This window comes from Pinus tabuliformis, chromosome X (genome assembly GCF_031772625.1).
Source record: "Pinus tabuliformis cultivar Carrire ecotype Pingquan chromosome X, CPIR1, whole genome shotgun sequence".
Taxonomy (NCBI): domain Eukaryota; kingdom Viridiplantae; phylum Streptophyta; class Pinopsida; order Pinales; family Pinaceae; genus Pinus; species Pinus tabuliformis.
This window is the reverse complement of record NC_142308.1, coordinates 1,387,927,159-1,387,945,431: the sequence shown is the minus strand read 5'-3', so window position 1 is coordinate 1,387,945,431 and position 18,273 is coordinate 1,387,927,159. Positions and strand designations below refer to the sequence as shown.

The 18,273-nt window shown below is 42.1% G+C and overlaps 1 pseudogene; it reads left to right on the top strand.

Moving 5' to 3' along the window:
• Positions 1-665: 665 nt before the first annotated feature.
• Positions 666-18,273, top strand: part of LOC149145228 (origin of replication complex subunit 2 pseudogene) — a 38,235-nt pseudogene continuing 20,627 nt past the window's right edge.

Below are 18,273 nucleotides of genomic sequence, written 5' to 3'. Positions count from 1 at the left end.
ATGATCTTCTGGAGCTGCTGATCAGAGCATGGAACCCTGTAGACCAGAAATTCACCATCCGTGGTCACGACATTGAGTTTGACCACATGGACATCTTTTTCTTGACTGGGTTGTCGCGCCGAGGTGCGAGGCCCATCTTGGAGGGGCAGCGACCTAGCGGCGGTACTCTGGATGACCTGATGGCTCAGGTTTGCCCGGGGGTGGTGAAAACGCGGAGTGGGAAGTGCTCGATCCCCACAGTGAGAGACATAGTGCTGCGCACCATCCTGTTCATGGTGACCCGGGCGGCGGGCAGCATGGCGAATCATGAGTCGTCCAAGACCCATCTCCTACTAGCTCTCGAGTGCCTCGAGCCTACCGTGTTTGATTGGTGCACGGCGGTGGCCAACAACTTGAAGAGGCAATTGAGCAACTGCCGTCGTGGGGAGACGAAGCAGTTCGGCTATGGATCGATCCTGGTCCCGCTCATTCTGGAGCGAGTACCAGCCATGCGGTTGCAGTCTATGGCTGTGGATGCCCCTAGGGGTCCTCGAGAGACGAGGGCCTCATGATGGGCTCGTATCATGCCACGTGGGGGTGGCGGCCGGCCACATAGCTGGGGGTCATTTTTCAGAGACTGGCTGGATCAGCAGGAGATCTTCATGCAGGATTAGCCATATGCGGGGATGGATTTCCGCAATGATCCTGATTTGGTACTGCCTCCGGGTGAACAGTGGGACGATGCAGGTATGACACTTTTTGTCTTTTTGAGTTTTGTATTGTTTTTTAATTTTCATGTACATGTCTTAATAAATGTCTTGTTATGCAGATGTGGGGCCTACTAGACTGATTGGCCTGGCTTCCACGGCATGGAGAGAGGGCTCGGGAGCCAGAGCTTTGGACTTAGCCCCTCCAGGGGCCAACACATCGGAGACTGTGGCTCGCAACCTTGAGGGGTTGCTGGAGGGGGTGCCAGACTACCAGGGGGTCGAGGAGGTCCCCGTGGAGCATCAGATTCACACAGTGGGGGTGGAACCCAGAGTGCACCGCCTTCTGAGGCGGGTGGCACGAGCAGCTGTGTACTACAGAGAGCACCATCCAGCTGACTAGTCGTCTAGGTTTTATTTCCACTGTTATTTCGAGACTCATGACTCAGACATACTGATTTTGGACATATACACTTATTTTTGAGCGCCTCAGTGTGCCACATGATATATATATATATATACATACCGGCTTTTGGATGAGTCGTTGTTACATGTGATGATGTATTGTTTATGTTATGTGTTTATTCAATACAATTGTGATCTTATGTATGAATTTGCATGACACATGACCCATTGATTTTATATTTTTTAATGCAAGCTTAAAAGCACATACATGCAAACTATGCTTGAAATGATTTATTTACATATGCTTATTCTTAGATGGATCTTTACATATGATGATGTGTTCTATATGCTATGCGACTGTTCGACACACATGTGATCTAATGTATCTACTTGCATAACAAACGACCCATCGTTAAATATGCACGTATTTTATTTTTTATGAAAGCTTGAAAACACACATGATAATCACGTATGCAAACTATGCTTTGAACAATGGATTTTATTTTTGATGCAAGCTTAAAGGCACGTATATACATGCAAACTATGCTTGATGGGAAAGGAAGCGGGCACGCCCCCAGCCTCGTGTCTCAATTCGAGGTACAGGCCCCCCAAGCTTCAAGCCATTGAAAATGGGTTGAAGGTTGACAAAACAGTTATTGCGCTCGAATTGCACGAGCTCATGTTTCATTGTTTTAACGAGGTTGACACAGGTAAAAGAACTATCCTCGGAACGCCGTGTTTCATTTTTTAGCGAGCTTGACACAAGACAAGGAACTGTGCTCGGACCAGACCCAGTTTCATTTTTTAAGGAGCTTGACACCGGAAAAGAACTATGCTCCATCCAGACTTCATCATAATGAACGGGAAGTGGAGGCCTCCAAGAAAGTGGCTCCGGAGGGAAGGCCGACATCTTGGAAATCAGGACCTAATGCCCCCAGGACACTATGCACGATGGTGTCATCACTGGGTACGGGCACGGGGGAGGTGGCCACGTAGTTGATTTGCGGCGAGGCAGATGCAACTTGTGGATGAAAGCCAGGAGGGAAGGATGAGTGCGCCGAAGGGGCTTGTGGACGAACGAACGATAATTGATCGAACGTCACAATTCTTCCATCGTGTGGAAAGCAAACCACACGGAAAAGTGAAGAAACAAGGGCTCCCATGGCATACACAAAGTCACGACCAAGGAGAAGACTGAAGTCTAAAGAACCTTGGGTAACCGAGACGTCGATATAGACAGTCTTGCCTCCCAAAGTGATAGGAAACTGTGGAAGGATCCCTAATGGCTGACTCGTTCCTCCGTCAAACGCGGTGAGATGCGGTGCAACAGGTACAAGCGATGGGGAACCCAAAGCTCGCCAAGTAGTAACGGGCATGAGACTAACCGATGCTCCTTCGTCTAACACAGTGCCGGGCAGTGCCCTATTGCAAGCATAGGCGGTGACCCAGAAAGGCACATGGGATGGAAGGGGAGGGGCAGTCAAACGACTCCAATCAAAGGAGATGACTGAACTACTTGGTGGGGGAACCATATGGTTGCCCCCCTGCTCGGAAAGAACCGACTCTAAATCCTCGGGAGAGGGTGGGGTGGGAACAACATTATCAGGCTCCGGAGGATTCGCCGAGACGAGAAGAACGTGAGAATTTTGCTCTTCCGAAACAGAGTGGTTGAGAGGAGGTGGACTCGAATCAACACCCTTTCCGACCAATGACGGGTCTAGAACAGGCTGGGAACAGCCGAGTTCGGGAAGAGGGGACTAGACAATAGGAGAATCTGAAGCGATCTCTTTGTGAAGAGGGGCGTGATCTACAGCTGTAGAGAGACGCTGATAACCAGCGGGGAATGGATTCGGAGGAGCAGTAAGACTTTCCAATACAGCAGAGGCTTTATCCATGAGTGGACAAAGGTGAAGGGGATGTTTGCCTTCACAAAGTCGGCAGGGGATTCGAAACTTCCCTTTCTCCTTACCATTCCCAACTGGTGAGGTAGCATCGCCGTGATCATCAGTGGAAGATGAAGGGCGGGCCGGATCGTGAGACCAAACTTCTAGTACCCTGGGAATGCCAGGACAATCTCGAAGCAGATGGTCCTCCCTGCATAATCGACAAGGAAACTTAACCTTCCACGGAGGAGCAGAAGGTGACCCAACTTCATGTGTACTAGAGTGGATAGCTGGACTTGAGGGGGGGACTGTGTGTGTAGGCTCTCCCTTAGGGGACTTCTTCTTCTTGGTCTTCCTCTTCTTCCTCTTAGCCACCTGGTTAGTCGAGTCAAGACTTTCACCAGGCGAAGTAGAAGATGAGGACGTAGAAGTAGGCGTCGAAGGGGAGAGGTCCACCTTTGGATCAACATGATGTTGTTCAGGTGGTGGGACTGATGGACTAACAGCCGATACGGTAGAGACCAAAGAGGTTGAAAACAACCACACAGGCAACCCGACAGTTAACCCTGGTAGGGACAACGTCGCCATATACGGGGCACCAACATTCCCAAGAGGAGGGAATTGTCCCGGATTCCCATCAGAGGGGGAACCTGGGTTGGTGAATCCCGGAAAAGTTGCCATAGCAAACGAAAATGAAACCTACTCAAGCTAACGTGCACAAGATCTAACTGGGTGATGTTATCGTGGCCAAATTAATTTTAAGACGCAAGAACCAAACTTGACCTTTTCATGTTTCAGGAGTCGAGAAAAGGACAAAAAGGTGACTCCAGTCTCCTTCGAATGTTTAATGAGCACGAAGTGACAAGACGCTCACAGGCACCTTTTCGTTTAGGGAGTCCGAAAAGGATCAAAAGTGACTGCTCTGGAACTCTAGGTAGAGGGTGTGCCAAACTTTTCGCAAAACCACAGAATACTTTTTAGGGTACGAGTGGTCAATCTTCGTGAATGCTGTGTTCACTGCATTGCGAATCGTAGGGCGGCCGACTCGGCTTCCTATGGATAAAGGATAAAAGCCTAGTGGGGTCTCCCTATATACGCGACGGTACGTGGGAGCACAGTCCGTGTTAGACCACTATCGAGTCACAGAAGGAGGAATCACCCAACCCAATGTGAAACAACAGTGACTATGTTTAAAGACGCCGGAACACGTCTCTAACCTAGACCTCTAGATATTTGCGTTTAGTTCCAATGCGTTTTTAGATTCATTTGGTTCATTTTACAGTTGATCTTGAGATTAAGTTTCGATTTCAAGCTCTATCGTATGTTCGCTCACAATTACTTAGATGCAATCTATATGCAAAAGAATTTCGTTTCGTTCGATGAATTCTAGCTACAAGAGAGCAAAGAAATTTTTTTAAACCAAATCAAACGAATACAAACAAACAAGTAGCTAAATGCAACTAAAGCGAGGAAAGGAAACTTTTCTTTTGAAAATGCAAATCAATGAAACATCCTTTTCCTTTTCAACCCTTTTTTTTTTTTTTAAAAGCAAAGCTACTTGTTTGATTTTCTTTCAGTGACACAAAGCATCCAAAATAATTTGGAGGAACTAGAACACCAAGTAAACTACTTAATGAGAGCACACAAAGTTCCCGAAACACTCAACCAAAGTTTCCAAATCAAAAGAAACAAAGTAATGCACGAGCTATGTGATCTAAGCTCTGCAAAACAAGCAAAGATTGCAAGCAAGGAGGAAGCGAAAAGAAACCACTTGGAAACACAATCCAAAGCACTCCAACAATCACTGAACAAGTGCGTGAACAGATCTGAACTTGGCTGGTCGAACAAACAAACAAGCTCCCTACGGTAGGCTTGACACACACGCGACCTCTAGATGTCCTAGAGTTAGAGCGCGAAATCAATAGAAAAAGGCAAACACCCGAAGGACGAAAGTCACAACCAGTCAACTAGAGACACAACACAATCCAGCAATTGCAAAAGTGATGGTGGGAACACGAACCAAGCAGCGAAAGCAAAAAGGGAAGGTATTTGCAAACTCAAAACCGAGCAAAATGAAACCCTATGAGGCTAAGCTTCGTAATCAAACAGTTCAAGGTTCAGACAGTGAAAAACAAGTCATTAGACAGGTGGAGAGAAGAAGGGAAAGTCACAGCAAGAGGTTCAGGAGGCCGATTTGGTCAAAAATGAGTTTTTCAGGCTCAGCGCGGGTAGCCTTCAGCAACTCGGCGCTGACAGGGGGAGACCTTCAGCAACTTTGCGACGTCAGCGCGGAAAGACGGGGAAAAAGCGCGCTGTCTCAAAAAAACGAGGTCAGCGCAGATATAAAGCACACAGACGCGATGTCAGCGCGGAAGGACACGAATAAAGCGCGCTGTCTCTGAAAAACGAGGTCAGCGCGACTGTTAGACGTAGAAACGCGATGGAAAGAAAACCAAAGAACAGGGTCGCGATGTCAGCGCGACTATTTGGAATTAAAACGCGCTGAGCGCAAAAACAAGCAAGGCCAAACTAAAAACTTCCCAAACCAAATGCAAGAGCTTTTAAACAATAAAGATGCTTCCCAGAAACGCCCAGAAAGTTCATAAGCAAAAAAGACAATCCCAAAAACTCGAAAAGAGATCAATCAAAGCCAAACACAAAAGTGGACTCAAGAGACAAAAAGGCTGATCCCCAGTATGGTCGCCAAATTGTTGGAGAGGTAAATCCCCTCTACGGATAGAGGCGATCCCTACTAGCCCAGCAAGGGTCTAGCAACAATCAAACAATGCTGCTATGCATGTTCCTAATTACAATTAAACAAGAGGCAAAGAGCACCTACTTGGATTCCAGCGCTGTTGTTTGGCGAAGAGATGTTGCCTTCGCTCCTTCGCTTTGGCTGGTCACAATCCTCCGCGATCCCCGCGAATGGATACCTGCACACACGAAGAGGAAACAAACACAAGCGTGAAATCTAGTAAAAGCAACCATACATCAGTCAGAAAAGATGTAATTCACATTTAACCATTGCAAGTACGAATGAGAATGGAACAATAATAGCAGTCATCTATTATTAATCAGAATAGAGAAGAGTACAACCAAATGTTCTGACATCGGTAACCTTCTCAGGAGGGGCCAGTCAGCATGTATCTCAAGCATTCACCTTTGAGGATGATTTTCCCAAGACAAACAACTCTCTCTCTCACAAGCAACACAAAACAACCTTCCCTAAGCAATCAATCACTTCCACACCTAGCACACCAAATACCTATAGTAGTAGCAATCTGAGCACTATAAGCTCTATACAATCCAAGCTATGTCTAACTATCCAAAAACTAGCTGCTCATGGTAATGGTGGGAGTATATGTAGGAGAAGGAGCCTCCTAAAAGGGTGGAAGGATGAGCTTATCTTCAAGGGAAGTTGTTGGAAAGGGTCGAACATACATGCCATAGAAGGAAGTCGACATTCACAAAGCTAACAACCAAGCCTGGAGTGATCTGGAAGGCAGGTTGTTTGAACAAATTCGCCCAAACTGGATCAGCGCGGATTATAGGGAAACTGCCGCGCTGTCAGCACATATCAGTAACTGGACAAGTCACGTCAGCGCGAAAGAACACGGGAAAGGCGCGCTGTTAACCATCGCGGAAAAGTGATGTTCTTCCGCGATGGCAGCGCACAAAATACACTGGAAAGCGCCTGTCATCGCGGTTATTTTAGGAACAGACGCGCTGATGCACAAAACTTTGGAAAAAGTGGGTTTTTAAGCCAGTTCAGGGATCAAACACTTAGTGATGGTGAATTCTGGACACAGCAGGGTGACTGACAGGAAGGCAGTGATAAGGGAGAGAGTATAAGGGATTTTGGGATTGTTGGGACAGGCTTTTGTTAGGGAAACAGGGGATTAGGGAGTGATACGTAAGCTTTAGGGACAACACTTAGGGTTTAGGGATTTATAGTTAGGATTTGGGAAATGGGAATTGGGGATAGGGATAGATGATTTTTTGGGAATATGGGAGTTAGGGAATGGGGGAATAAGATGGGAAAATGAGTGAAGGAGTGAAAAGGTGAAGGAATGGCAGAATGGACTTCGCAGCCAAAATAACCAATGCAAACCCTAGGCAATAGTTTCTTGAGAAATAGCAAGGATATAGGGTTTGATTTTCTTCACATAACCACCATAAACCTTGAAGAAAAACGCCTTCACTAGCAATGAAGAGATCATGACTTACTTGCAAAATGAAAGATTTGAGCGTTTTGGGCGATTTGAGGGAGTTGTTGAAGAAATTAGGCTTGGCAGCTCTATGCGCCACACCTTAAACCCAACGTGTCGCGCCTTCTGTGTGCACCTTGCCAGAACAACTTTACACTAGAAATTGTGGCCCTATGCACCGTGCCTCTTCTATGCGTTGCGTCTTCCACCCAGTGCGCTACGCCTCTGATTTTGCACAGTTTTCTCCAAGTTTCTCTCATTTTGCTCAAACATCACTTCCACTTTACTCACACTTTGTTCTTTGAATGCAAATGAGCCTTTCAATCGAGAATAATGATTTATACCCAAGAACTTTTAATTTTTGTTTCATAAAACCCACTTTTACAATGTTTGCAATATGACTTTACTTTTCCACTCTGTTTTTTGAGCTTTTCACTTTATTTAAACCTTTTAATGAACTGAATGACTTAATTTGTCTTGATTTTAATTTTCTTTGTAGGGGATAGAGTTACTAAGGTTTGGGAAAGAGACCAGGGTTGCCTCTGAACTGCTTTACATACAAGAGAACTGAAAATACATGAATTAATACAATAAAATCTAAACTACTCTGTTTTTTCCTCAAAATAGAGTTTTGAGGAAAAATACATCTCTAGGCAATTGATGATAAAATTTATTGGTACTGGAACCTCCTCATGTGCCTGCTGACTGTTATTGGACATTCTGAAAACCTTTTTGATAAAACCCTAGACCTAATGACAGTGAAACCCTAAAAGAATGACTCTTGAAATTTTTAAGACAAAAAGTGACTGCAAATGATCATGATGAATAAAAAATGGGTCAACAGGTAAAGGACATGAGGGAAAATGTACAACAAGCCACTACCCTCAAATGATCCATGCTCCTAATGGAATGCAGCTGATTGAGTGGGACACCTAATATGCAATGCAACAAGAGGATTTGATCTCTGACGAAGGGATGAAGATACCAACACTAACAGAGCCTGCTTGATTTTATTATTTGAGAGAAGCTTAGATGTCCCAACCTTTTGTGCCATAACCAAGTTTCTTCTTCCTTTCCTAGATAACATTGTTCTTGCACACCTTTCAATATATACAAATTTCTCAGGGTTATTGTTCCTTTTATTATGGTCTTTCATGTGTCAAGTTCACAAACCACACATTCTTTTGACCGGAATACCACCTCATTTCCTTGGTCACACATTTGGCTAAAACTAAAAAAGTTATGCTTTAATCCATCAACATACATAACATTACCATCTTTAACCTTTTCTTTTAGAAAAATAGAACCTTTACCCTTAATGACAGCAGTTGATCCATTTCCAAAAGTGACATTTTTATCTTTCTCTAAAGAATTGATTGAAATAAGTTTATCTTTATCACATGTCACGTGTTTTGAGCATCCGCTATCAATGTACCATTGATTTTCTTGTCCTTTTGCAAACAATTCTATGCCACATCTTTCTAACTGTAACTCCTTCATTTTCCATATATATTTTCTCCTTTTGAGATGTTGGCTGTAATTCGCTCTTGCATTTAGATTCTTCATGTCCAAATTTATTGCAAAATGAGCGTTCAATTTCATCTATAAGAGGTGATAAGTTATTACAAGTGTTCTTCTTGACTCCTGTCTCATTCCTTTGTTTTCTTGCTTCTCTATTAATGATAATTTTGTATGCAACACATTGAGAAGCCTTATAACCAAAATTATCACATGAGAAACATTATCCATTAAAGAAGAAATTTCTATGATCGTAGAATCTCCTGGTGTTGTTTACCTTTTGATTGGTTCTTCTATTGTTGTTCATCCTTGGATTGGACTGAACATGATTTCCCTATGGAATGCCTTTGTTATTTTGCTGAAGACTGAAGCTTTGCTAACTGATTTTTGTTGCATTACTGAAGGTTTGCTAACCTGTTTTTGCTACATTTAGATAGCTTTCGGTGGTAGCTAAATAATTTTTTGTTTGAGATGTTTCTCCAGTGTATCCAAGACCTGTCTTCATAAGAGGAGAGCATTGTACCTTGATAATTTCATCTAAGGTTTCAGATCCTTTAGCAAATCTAAGATTCAGAGTTTTTATTTTCTCAAGTTCCTTTCTTAGACTTACTACTTCACACTCTAACTTCTCATTATGCTTTTCCTTTTCTATGAGTTGATGCTTCAAAATATCTATGGCTACTTTTTTTTCCTCCAAGAAAATTTTGAGTTGAGTAATTTCTTCAAAGAAATATTTTTCCTGTAAAGCATCCACAAATTTATCATTAGACTCACTAGTATTTTTCTCAAAAGCCATGAGTAATTTTATATCTTGATCAGATTCACCTTCTTCACTATTTGACAATCCATCACTATCTTCATGAGTATAATAACTTCTTATATTGTCAAATCGTCTCCTATTACCTTTTGCAATATCCTTCCCTTTGTAATGGTTGTCTTTAAAAGGACATTTAATAGCATAATGACCAACTCTACAACAAAACATTTGAAGGGAAGCTTACCTCTGAACCTTTTGGTGCCCAATTGAAGTTTCTTTACAAAGTTCACCTCATCTTCTTCTGATATGTATCCTGAATCCTTGTGTTCTTCCTTTTCTTTTCCTTTTCTAGATGCTTTAAATGCTACTTATGTGACTTCTGAGGGACCTCCTTTCCTCATTTCAAAAGCATTAAGGATCCCGTGAAGTTGAACAACAGTAAGAGTCTGCAGATCCTACTTCTCTTTGATGGTAGACACTTTTGACTTAAGTTTAGGAGTTATAGATCTTAAGATTTTCTCTACTAAAGTAGTGTCCTTTATTTCTTCACCCATATTTTTCATGTGATTTACAATATCCTCTATAAATAGAAAGAAACTAGTAATACTTTCATCATTATGGATTCTGAGAGTTTCATATTGAATTTTAAGAGTTTCGAGATCAGCATTTTTTACCTTGGTATCTCCTTCATAGATTTGAATGATTCTATCCCATATTTCTTTTGTTGTGCTTAGCTACATAACTTTTACAAATTTCGATTCTATCAGACTTCCCAATAATGGATTGATAGCTTTAACATTAGTTTCATACGACTTCTTTTCTGCTGCATTTGTGGGAAGTACAACTGGATATTGGTAACCTCCTTCCACAATTGCCCAAATATCTGCTCCAAGAGACTAAATATAGGATATGGTTCTTGTCTTCCAATACATAAAATGATTTCTATTGAATATTGGTGGTATGATAGATGTCGTCCCATTTTGATTGCTCATCTTCAGAGATCTTCCTTCAAGCGATCAAGCTTCTTTTGAAGGACCTTCTCTGATACCAATTGTTGGGAAAAATACTAAGAGGGGGGTGAATTAGTATTTTAAAACTCACAATAATACTTTTCTTTTCTAAAATATATACAGGACTTGACTAAACCCAACTAGCATATATACGTGACTGTTGTGAAAGAAACTAGCGTATGCTCAGTAAACTTGTAAAACAACTAATTATTTATCTGCTAAACTTTAACCAGAATATAAGGCATTTGAAAAGCAGTAAATAGGTGGATTTTAAGGCGGAAACCCAATGTGGGAGAAAACGACCGCTCCTATTGTCTCAGTCTTTAAAACTTATTAATATGAAAAACTCCTTACATTCTTCTACTGGTGTAGACTCATATGAATACGCAACCACCCACCCGCTAAAGGCTACAACCTTCACTCGTTCTCCAGCTCCTATTGGAAGGGAACTCCAACCCCCTGATTTGATCACCAACTACTACTCATAGGAAGATTCGACTTCCTTTCTGAAGGATGCAACCCTTAGCAACTTCTGTGGATGAAGTTTCATAAATTTTCACATTGGATCCAATATCAAAACTTAAGCTCAATATCAATAATCAAATTGTACCTCATCAATCTCTGACACAACTGAATCAACCAATCACTGAAACCCAATCAACGTAATCAAAATTCAACCAATCAACTGGAATAGTCAGATCACTGTAACTAGTACATAGAACTGAACTCAGAATACTGCATCAACACACATAATCAACTGCAACCATGATCATTCAAATGAAAAAATGTATACGTTACTTCACTAAAGGAAACCCATGTGTATACACACTTTTCCATAGAGGAACCGGCATACAGATCTTAATATACTGAAAGCTGAAAACTTGTAATTTTGAATTAGACATGGAGTTGACCCAAGATATTCTAAAATATTCTGTTATCTTACATAAGTCTCATACATTCAGCAACATCAATAATCTTTTCAACCAATCAACATGTAAAAAAATTCAATTTCATCATTCAATCAGTTCTACTTTAGAATTTATCACTCACCCCAGATCAACATGAGGACATCATTGAAAGACAGCATAGATGCATCATCACAAATCAAATTGATCAATAATTTATGAACAAAAACCCTTACTTTATATATGCGACTTGGTAGAAGCTAAAACATGTGTATACGTGCTTTTCTTGAGACCAAACAACGTATAGATCTGCAAATTTTGATCTAGAATTGTGCAGCTCTTTAGAACTTTATAAAGACCAAGATCATAATATTCAGAGATAAAAACATGCATCAGTACTTAGATCTAGTCAATTCATGAGCAAATCATCTAGTGAAAATTCATTTCAGGTATCTTGATCCTAATCCATCATTTTATTCATCGATGCATAATTATTTTAGATCTATGTGACAATTATGGCCCTTACAATGCAAATATACTTCAAATTGTAGTATTCATTAAAAGCCATTTCACTTGGACACTTGGAACTTTTATATTCACCTCTTTATATAGTTTAGCCCTTGTCTAATACCACGGGTTAAAACTACACTAGTGTCGGTGGTAATCTTAGACATGATCAATATATGTTGTCACAGTCATTACTATAGGCCAATACCATGGTAAAGATCCCTGGTAGTTAGAATACTAGGTTGCAAAAACCATACGCTACTTTGCTCCACCAAACTCACGTGTATACTTGAATTTGCCTTGACGAACCTGCATATCTATTTTCAAATAGTCTCATGTACCAAACTTATGTTTCTAATCTGCAAACCTTTGACCCATCATTCTGGTATTTTGTTCCATCATTCTATCACCTTTGAACTGACCTGTGGATTCATCTAGTTACCATATACTTGTTCTGTTACATGTGAGTTTCCATCAAGGACAACACACGCATCATAATGCCAACAATTGGAATATATTAGTATGTTACAGGCAGTGTATGAATTGCGACAACACCAACGAATCTGACATAGCTGGCCAATACAGTGGAAATCCCTCCAAGAGACAAACCCAACATTAATTTGCAGAAAAAGTTGTTGAGATGGAACGTGGTTGTTGGCATAGTGGGTCCTGACCCAGGGTCAGAGTTAGCTACGCCAACTAAAAAAGCCCTACGCTACTAGCCCTTTCGACAACAACCCGCATGGTGCAAGCTGCAGCCTCACCCCAAGTAGTATGGGGGGGATGCAAGAACCAAGTTTCTGCATCCAGAGGCTAGTGTGATGCTTTTTACCGCCTCAGATCTGCCTTCATGTAGATCAGTAAAGTCTTAGGGCTCAACGTTGTAATCTGTTAAAACAACCTTTAGACCTTCACGACGGTCTACAATTAGTCCTTGTGGACCTTTAATAGTCAATTTGCATACTTACGCACATCAAAGAGTAGTCCTAAATTAGCGTTCGCGTAGACTTACTTAAGTTATTAGTAAACATAAGAGAAGTCATCAGAGTCTTCGTGAAAGTACTTAGACATGCATTACATAGATCATTAACACTTATTCGAGAGAATCGTGCAACATTCAATCAATATCTTATAAAAGGAATCATTCATTGACAGCATATAACAATGACAAAGATAAACAAAAATACTCAAGAATTCTTCAGAAATTGTCTTTATTGATCTTGAATTAGGATTACATACTCGAAACTACCTTCTGCACACAGCTGCAGGGGTCTACGCACTCAGTTGCGGACTCTTCCTAGGCCTTTGCGTAGTTAGCTGTAGAGCCTTTCCTCTTCTATCCTACCCATTTCTCTATCTCCATGAGTCGACTCTTCCCTTCTCCTTGTTAGTTCCTTTTTCCTTTCACAAATACTCACTACTTATAGAAATTTTCATACAATTCCATGGTCCGCGAACCATGGGTGAACCTCAAAACTGACTCAAACTTATCCAAAACAAGGGGCTAAGCCCCTTTTACCCCTATTTAACTCTGTGCTCCGCATCCAAAAGTCGTGGAGACTTTACATTATTTCCAAAATTGTATCCAAAAATTGGGTTATCTTAACCCCAAACTAACCCAGGGGACCCCATCCCAATAGGCCCCCAACACAAATATCATGACTCGCCCTCAAGTCACTCTGCTGGCGCCGCAATATTACTACGAAGATCCCCCAGCTCCACTTGGACCACTGCAAGTTCGGTAGTGCTCTGCATTGTTGTCTGCTAAACTTCCTCGACCAATATTTTTGTGGCTGGTCCTTCTACTGCCAGCCTCACCGTTCACTGCATCTGGTGCAGTCCCTTAAGCTTATCATGAATGGAAGTCATGACTTGATAATATTTCTCCAACCAAGGCTGTAGCCTAGCCTTTAGCAAGGCCTCCTTCTTCTATGCTTCCGCTACTTGTGCCAATAGTTCTCTTCCTCCCTATAATTTGGTAATGCGTTGCGCTAGTGCTAAGGTGCGCACAGTCACCCTGACCTCATCATATTGGTGGTGCCTTGCCCTTACCTCTCTGTTCAATGTCTACAAGTTTGGGTCCTCTTGCAGATTGGCCAATAGTTCCATAGCTTGATCAAGTAGCACCACACATTCCATGACCATGGCATCCAAGGTAGCCATTCCTTCCTTAACTACGGCTCCAAGCTACTCCCAGACCTCGAGCGGAGTTGTGGGCTGCAACTTTAACTGCAACTTTGCAATCTTCATGTTGAACTCAAACTTTACTCGTCCAACTTTTTCTTTAGCCTCAAGCACACCAATGGCTAGTCTTCTGATTTTGGCTTATGGCTGTGCATACTCTGGGATGTGAAGTTCAAGCACTATCTTACATGCCTCCTCTAATACTAACTCCAGACGTAACTATGTGCCTACAGTGCCTTATTTTCCTTTAGAGCATGCATCTTTTCAATGAACAATTTCTTATTATTGACATTAATTTCACTGACAGTGGAGAGTGCTCGCTTCTCTCTGATCTTGAGCTCTTCCACGACTCCCCGCAGTAATGCATGTAGAGATTCAAGGGATAGCATAGCAAGGTTCAGTCCCATGTTCATGAATTTGTAAAGAAATGTGTGTTGTTCATCTGTTTTGGCACATACTGACCCTTCACACAAAGGGAAGACACTCACATCCTGTGGCCAAACCATCTCCGCAACTGTACTCTTTCCTTGTGTCAGGCTGACTTTCATGCCGCTAGTCTTCCCAACATCTTCCTGGATTCTGGTTGCTTGAAGATGAAACTCTCGTAGATCCTTTTGAACGCCTCCCAATGTATGCATGTAATGCTACTCAAACTATTGCAACACTTCTATTATGGTGTCTCGAATTTTTTCACCAATCTCATCGAGATTACCCTCTTTTAATACCATGGGATCAACCCGTGTTCTATCAGATTTATGATTCTTCCTTGTTCCACCTTGTTTCTCTTTGCGACGTATTTTTAAAATAAATGGGGTGCTCTGCCCATCATCACCTCCTCAGCACTAGCCCAAAAGATCTTCTTCCTTTCTCTCTGAAGAAGGTAACTTATCATCTTTCTGCAACTCGTGCTGCTCTCTCTTTGCCTGCTCCTTAGCAACGTGTTCCTTCTCTGTGTGAGTCTTCTCTACATATTCCTACTTTTTCTTCTCTGTTAGGGTATGCACATTTTTCTTAGTGGCCTCCTTTCATTTCTGCGCAGTAGAAATCTCCGCGGCTATGCTTGTTCCAACATCTAATTCTAACGGGGTGCGCCACTCTATAGGCCATTTTCCTACAACCTCATAGACATCCGTTTCTAACACCAAATAGGGAAACTAGTGCCATTTCTGCTCTGGATCCTTCCACACTTGGATATAGATTCTATGGAAGTTAACCTTGAACGGCGTGTAGGCTAACAGCTACATGAACAAGGTTGAGGACAACCTCAGATGCTGATTGATCGCCATGTGGAGATCCATTTCCACCAGAGTCCAAAATATCTTCATCTCTGTGATTCACATGACATCCTTTGTTGACCATAAGGAAGCGAATTGCACTGCCTCTAACAATCCTTACTCAGGCGGAGGAAATTGACTATCCTCTAGCAATCTTCGTGTAATGAGCAAAATTGACAGCAACAACCAAGCATAGTGGAACGATTTGGTCTTGTCCTAGGCATCTTAGGAGTTTGCTAGGAACTCCTAAAAGAGGTACCTTTCCCAATTAAATTCCACGCCCTTCGTGCACTCTGCAGCAAGAGAAACTACGAGCACCAGAACTTCATCCGCGCGACATTTACTCATAAACTTCCTTGCTAAAATCTGGGCAGCGAACTGAACTTGTGGGTCTATGATGGAAAGAATAGAATACCCTCGTGATTTCTTGAGGAGGCCGTACTCCTTCTTCATCTTTTCTGCAATATCTTTCTCCCCAGTCTTCCCTCCAAACTCCTTAGCTAGGTTCACGACTTTGTAAGGGAGCCATGTGAATCTGTGAATTATAATGTCAGTGATGGGGATAGGCTCTCCTAGCCATAAACACCCATCATGCACTAGTGTGAGGAGCTGGTGCACACATATCATATTAATGGGGGTGCGGTGATAGTGTGGTACCAACAGTAGATTGAGAAACCCTGATTGCTCGACACCGAGGACCCATTCCTATGTCTCTAATGTTGTAACACCTATTTCTTCACAATAAAACTTTCACATATATTTGTCCATCGCCAAATGCGGAAATTTAGTATGGTTTGCTAGGTCCTAATCCTCCATTTTCAACAACAGTATCCTCGCGAGCCGAGGGCCTTCAAAAGGGACCTACTCAGGTAGTAGGGTCGTGGATACTATAAACTTCTCAGCATCTGGGTCTTTCATGACCTTTGCTTTTCCCTTCTGTGGAGGGATATATTTAGGTATCCTTGTCATGGGTTCCACCCCTTCAACATCGATGTCCTCTGTTCCCTAAAATTATTCCGCCTCTAGGTCCACTACCCTCTCTACTTAATTATCTTTCTTCTATTTTGTCTAGGTTTCAGTATGTTTTCGTGGGGAAGTGTGCACTAGTACCAGATTTTACTGCTTTTCCTTTGTCATTGGTTGCTTTTCTATTGTTGCAGGTTGTTTGTCTTTTGTCATGGTTTTTCTGGCCTAGGCAACCTCAGTGCCATGGGCACTGTAGGCGTAACCTCTACACTTGATACTTCTGGTCCTGGTGTGTTAGATACCGCTACTTCTGAGCTGAGGGCTTCAGCGGGGTTGGTGGCAGTCGTTCTGTCAATAAACAACTTGCGGGCTATGGGAGAAACATTTTCTTTCAATAGGAATTCTTCACAGAACTCTTGGCTCATAGACAACAGATAACGAAATTTACCAAGAAATATTAGAGCGCAAAGTGTTCTTTGTTGAACTGGCCGCGTAGTTTATAGGGGATTTTGAATTCAAATCCAACCGTTTCCCCCAATTTCTGACAATAAATGCTGTTTTGCTAGCATATCTTCAAATATTTTTTCCTTAACTGCTACCACCCCGCTCCACTTAACCCTCTTCTGGCCATCAAGTCATGAACAATAACTTCAACAGTCATTTTCCTGTAGCGTTGTCGGTGCATTCCTCCATGGCACAGCTTTATGGGTTGCATCTTCATCACTCCTCGCGCAGCCTCCTCACTGCATTGTCCTCCATGCTGGGCAGTGTAGTTTATAGTCTCGTGCTCCCTTGCAACTACCTGGAGCACTAAGACTATCTTGCTGCTATATAGTCATTGTGCAGGATATCCTATATACAACTTAAGCCTACTTCCATTCACTCTTCTCGTCAAGGGTTCCCCATTCAGCTTCAGGAGCTGAACTACTCCTCCATCTATAATTTCCTTGACAGTATATGGCCCTAATCAATGCATCTGCAATTTACCCATAAATTTAGTGAACTTACTATCATATAACAGCATAAGATCATTTGCTTTAAATGTGTGAACCTTGTTATGGCAATCATGCCACACTTTTTCATGTTCCTTCTGTACTTGTTGATGGATCCTTCCAAAAATCAATCTTCTTCAAGCTCCATCAGTTGCGCAACCCATTCTTTCAAGGCCTTGTGATCTTACATATTCTTCAGCACTACTATGCACAAACTAGGTACAATGTACTCCATTGGCATTATGGCTTCAACCCCATATACTAGTCTGAACAGTGTTTTCCCTGTCAGCTTCTTACAAGTAGTCCTATAAGCCTAGAGTACTACAGGTACGAGCACATCCTAGTCATTTTGATGCGCATTCTTCGTCAATGCATTCTCCAAAATCTTATTAAAGGCTTCAACAGTCCCATTTGCCTGAGTGTGATATGGTGTATGCTTCTGATGGTAGACTTGGAATTCTTTAGTCAATGCACTAATTGTTTCTTTCAGAAAGTGCATACCCTGATCACTCGTCAACACTTTCGGGCAACCAAATCTAGTTAAGACACACTCAAACAAAAAAGTTGTTTTCATATCCCCTATACAATATTTAACCAGCTATGCTTCCACCCATCTGGTTAGATACTCCATCGCGATGATAATATAGCACGCACCTACTTTCTTTCTCAAGGGTTGAATTGGCCCAACAAAATCAATCGCCCACTTTTCAAATGCCTGCAAGGACAGCTAAGGATGTAGTGGTAACTCATCCCTTCGCAAGGGTCTGCCACTTCTTTGACATGAATCACATGCCTTATAATACATCTTGGAATCCTTGTGCAATGTTGGCCACCATAGACCTATGCGTAAAATCTTCTCCATGTTGTGGGGAAAAGTATCTGACTCGGAATGACCCTATCCCGACTCTAAGGATGATAGTTCCTTAGCAACAACTGAAAGTAAAGCTTTGATAGTTTTCCTTTATGAAAATACAGAGA